Source organism: Colossoma macropomum, unplaced genomic scaffold (assembly GCF_904425465.1).
Source record: "Colossoma macropomum unplaced genomic scaffold, Colossoma_macropomum, whole genome shotgun sequence".
Classification (NCBI taxonomy): domain Eukaryota; kingdom Metazoa; phylum Chordata; class Actinopteri; order Characiformes; family Serrasalmidae; genus Colossoma; species Colossoma macropomum.
In genome coordinates, this window is record NW_023494790.1 from 1,549,659 (window position 1) to 1,555,073 (window position 5,415).

Here is a 5,415-nt window from a genome sequence, read left to right on the forward strand (position 1 = left end):
CTGTTCTTCAATGGTCAGGACCTCACAGAGCAGGTACTATTTGGGTCATTTTTAGCACTGCAGTAACACTGACGTGGTGGTGGTGGTGTGTTAGTGTGTGTTGCGCTGGTCTGAGTGGATCAGACACAGCAGTGCTGCTGGAGTTTTTAAACACCTCAGTGTCACTGCTGGACTGAGAACCAAAAACATCCAGCCAACAGCGTCCTGTGGGCAGCGTCCTGTGACCACTGATGAAGTCTGATCCACTTGCACCAGCGCAACACACACTAACACACCACCACCACGTCAGTGTCTCTGCATTGCTGATAATGACCCACCACCCAAATAGTCCCTGCTCTGTGGGGGTCGTGTGGGGGTCCTGACCACTGAAGAACAGGGTAGCAAAGTATCAGAGAAACAGATGGACTACAGTCTGTTACTGTAGAACTACAGAGTGAAACTATATGGTCAGTGGAGCTGATAAAATGGACAGTGAGTTTAGAAACAAGGAGGTGGACATAATGAAGTGGGTGTTCAGTGTATTTAGAGATCTGTGCTCAGTAGTAACCAGTCCTTCAGGACTGAAGGTGGACAACTAACCAACCCGATTGGGCCAACTGCTGGATTTCTGTTCAAAACTACACAAAAATATACCTTTTATTCTGAAGCACCAAAGACTAACAACCCCATGTGGGTCTCTTTTAAAACGACCAGTGTGTTATGAATCCAGGACGTTAATGAATATTGAGAACGACAATGAAAGTAATTCTCATAAAGCTGGATGCAGGTTCTAAACTATTTCTATCAAAATCATAGTAAAGGTTAAATGTAAGGAGAATACATTCAGAACCAGTAGTTTAAAGTAAAGTAAAATCTTTATAATTTATAATAAATTAAATTGTGTCATGAACTATGTTCATATAACCAAAACAGAAGCCGTATTTTTTCTAAAGAAGGAATTTTTTTGTTATAATTGGACAGTTACACAATTTTTGTTGTTTTGTTTGTGTAGTCCAGTCCAATGGATTTGAAAATGAAACACAGATGTTCATCTATACTGGGAGAACTGATAGGAATCACAGCCCTTTTTAAAGGTCCTGAAAGCCAAAAGTAACTGGCCAGAATGACCAAGTTACAGTTTCTAAAAAATTGCTTTAAAAAACGTAGAGTTCTGGAACAAAGTGTGATATAGATGGAGGACATGTATGGTTGAAGCGGTTCAATAAGCGCTCGTCCACTTGGCCTCATCATTTCCTCTCAGAGGAATCCCTCACGCCATCTTAAGAGCTGCTCCATTACTATGTTAGCTCATGTGAATCCTTTAAATCTGATGCGTCTCCCTTTTCAAACCCAAAAACAAATGTGGATGAAGCTGTTTGAAAGCCATAGCTGTAAACTGCATTAAATGATTAACATTTTAAAACCAGCAGATTTCATCACCAAGATAATCTGCTTCTAAGCAGCTCTCAGCTGTTCATTGCATTTACATCTACAGCATTTGGCAGACGCTCTTATCCAGAGCGACTTACAGTTTGATCATTTTACACAGGTGGGCGAAGGTGGTGTTAGGAGTCTTGCCCAAGGACTCTTATTGGTATAGTGCAGGGTGCTTGAACCCCAGTCTACAGTATAGAAGGCAGAGGTGTATCACACTACACTATACCCACCACCATCATTATTAGAGCAGGACGATGGTAAAAAAAGGGGTCAGGTGCTTTTGCACCATTTGGCACTGACTTCTGGTTTCGGCCCTGCTGCTACGTTAACACGTGATTCATTCACATGATGTTATTGATTAGAATGTGTGCATATGGGTTGTTCCAGGAAGTTAGTTTTGTTTACATTAAGAACAGATTGGAGTCACCTTCATGAATGTAAACCATCAGATCTGAGAAAAGATTTGTATTTAAGCAATGAGACTTGTAATGTAAATGTAGCCAAAGGCTATGTTCACATTACAAGCCTCATTTCTCAAATCCAGTTTTCACTGAAATCCGATCTCTCTGACACGATGGTTCACACTCGTTTAGGTAAGTGATTCAAATCTGTCATTAATGTGATGAACCGGCGTCCTGAAATGACCCTCATGAGCTCATCCTACTCAGTAACATCACGTGAATGAATCACGTTCATCATCAGCACAAACTAACGAGCAGAACGAGCTTCACTGAGAAGATCATTAACTCTGATCAGCTCTCAGCTTCATTATTAGAGCGAGACGAAGGAGAAAAAGGTGAGATGAGCTGCTTTTCCACCGTTTACAGGCTTTAACTTCTGTTCGGCGCTGCTGCCATGGTAACGCTGATCTAGGACCACATATGAAAGTGACTCAGGTCGGATTTGAAAAGAACGGATTTGTGCCACTTCAACCTGGTAATGTGAATGTAGTCAAAGTGGCTCAGATCAGATTTGAAAAAATCAGATTTGTGTGTTCACACAGCTCTGAAAACATCAGATCTGTGCCACATTAAGACAAAAAATCACATACATATTGTGCAACCTTAATGAGATCAGAGGTCAGTCAGATTGGAATTCATGTTTTGTTTGTTTGTTTGTTTGTTTGTTTGCTTTCACTGTACATGCGTCATCATTCAGTGTTAGCATGGCAGCACTGCTGAACTTGAATACTGGTAAATGTTACTAAATCCAGTACCTGAGAGCTTTTCAGAGTAAACTATCTTAACAACGGGGGTTTGTGCTGCTGGCTATTTCATTTGATGTTGCTCAGGGTGCACGTGGTTCATTCTGGTGACCTTATTGATTAGGATGTGCACATTCTGGGTGCTGGTTTGTTCACATGAAAGACAGATATGAGTCACTTAGAAACACAAATGTGAACCATCAAATTTAGAAAGACTGGTCTGAAAAAATCTGAATTAGAAATCAGGCTTGTAATGTGAACACAGCCAAAATGCAACAGACTCTCTGACTTAATTTAATAGATCCAGCCAAATCTGGGAAGATGCCCAGTGTCTGGAGATGTTTATGGATCAGAAACTTCAAACGTTACTGCTAAATGGTGAGTACTACGCCAGGTATGTGTACGACGATGTTCATTTCAGTAATGACTTATGATCCCCTGAAATGCGTGACCTTTCTATAAAAGGGCTGTGATTCATATGTGGTTCATTCAGTTTAGAATTAAATACTTTCTATTTGAAGCTGATATTAACCTTTAATATTATTTCAGTATTAGTTTTCTAATCCCTCCCATCGTTAAAGATCAGTAATGATTAAGCTTGAACCCGGAAGTCAGTCGTCAATCTTTATGCAAAGCTTTTTTTTCCTCCTGCCTTTCATCTGTTTTGTCTCTGGAAGAAATGTTACCTTATTTTCTAGTGGATGAAGTAATTCTGCGTTTTTTTGTGATTTTGTGTGTTGTGTTTTCTTGTTATTTGCCAGAAGTGTTCAAGATTTCTGTTGAAAGAAAGATTTAAAATGTTTCTGTAGTTGTGGTGTTTTCTAGAATTTGTTTTCTCATCGTGGCTCTGAGTGTGTTTTCCCCCTTTTGGCATACTTGTACATATTTTATTGGAATATAAGGGCAAAAAGTGAATTATATTGATAATTAATTCAAACTTTGTTTTTAATCTGAAATAATTAAAACTTTACATTAAACGTTTTCTCTACTTTTATGTATTTTATTGCCAGTTTACTTAACATTTGAATAATATTTTATAATGTGTTGAATGATTGTATTATTGTGTTTTATTGTATCCCCCCCCACACCCCCACAAAAAGAAATGTATGTATTGTTCCATGTGTTAATGTATCAGTACTCCTTATGACACAAGATCATCTCGCTCTGTTTTGGACTTGGTCTTGACCCAGTCTTGCTCTCATTCGGACTTGGTCTTGACCTGCATTTCACATTTAGACTCAGCCTCCACTCTATCACACTCTCATTCAGACTCAGTCTTGATCTGGACTCGATCTCATTCAGACTTGGTCTTGATCAGGACTCACTCATTCAGACTCGGTCTTGACTCTATCATGCTCTCATTCAGACTTGGTCTTGACCCAGTCTTGCTCTCATTTGGACTTGGCCTTGACCCAGTCTTGCTTTCATTCAGTCTCGGTCTTGACCCAGTCTTGCTCTCATTTAGTCTTGGTCTTGACCCAGTCTTGCTCTCATTTAGTCTTGGTCTTGACCCAGTCTTGCTCTCATTTAGTCTTGGTCTTGACCCAGTCTTGCTATCATTTGGATTTGGCCTTGACTCAGTCTTGCTCTCATTCAGTCTCGGTCTTGACCCAGTCTTGCTATCATTTAGTCTTGGTCTTGACCCAGTCTTGCTCTCATTTAGTCTTGGTCTTGACCCAGTCTTGCTCTCATTTAGTCTTGGTCTTGACCCAGTCTTGCTATCATTTGGATTTGGCCTTGACCCAGTCTTGCTCTCATTCAGTCTTGGTCTCGACCCAGTCTTGCTATCATTTGGATTTGGTCTTGACCCAGTCTTGCTCTCATTCGGACTTGGTCTTGACCTGCATTTCACATTTAGACTCAGCCTCCACTCTATCACACTCTCATTCAGACTCAGTCTTGATCTGGACTCGATCTCATTCAGACTTGGTCTTGATCAGGACTCACTCATTCAGACTCGGTCTTGACTCTATCATGCTCTCATTCAGACTTGGTCTTGACCCAGTCTTGCTCTCATTTGGACTTGGCCTTGACCCAGTCTTGCTCTCATTCAGTCTCGGTCTTGACCCTGTCTTGCTCTCATTTAGTCTTGGTCTTGACCCAGTCTTGCTCTCATTTAGTCTTGGTCTTGACCCAGTCTTGCTCTCATTTGGATTTGGCCTTGACTCAGTCTTGCTCTCATTCAGTCTCGGTCTTGACCCAGTCTTGCTCTCATTTAGTCTTGGTCTTGACCCAGTCTTGCTCTCATTTAGTCTTGGTCTCGACCCAGTCTTGCTATCATTTGGATTTGGCCTTGACCCAGTCTTGCTCTCATTCAGTCTTGGTCTCGACCCAGTCTTGCTATCATTTGGATTTGGCCTTGACCCAGTCTTGCTCTCATTCAGTCTCAGTCTTGACCCAGTCTTGCTCTCATTCAGTCTCAGTCTTGACCCAGTCTTGCTCTCGTTCAGACTTGGTCTTGACTTGGTCATGCTCTTATTTGGACTCAGTCTTGACTCTATCACGCTCTCGTCTGGATTTGGCCTTGACCCAGACTCTGTCTCTTTTGGACCTGGTCTTAAATTGGTCTAGGCGCCATTTATAGCTGTGCTTGACTCGATCAGAGTTAGTTATGTTCTTGGACTTCGGTGGTCCTGACTGCAGCCTGATTTAAATGTGTGTGAGGATTCATCACTTGCTGTGTGAATCCAGCTGGGCGTTCCTGTTAATGTAGCTGATGTGTGCAGGCTGCCAGTTTGAGTTACTGTATTTGGCATCCAAACTGCAGATCACTTACGTCACCTCACACACCCAAC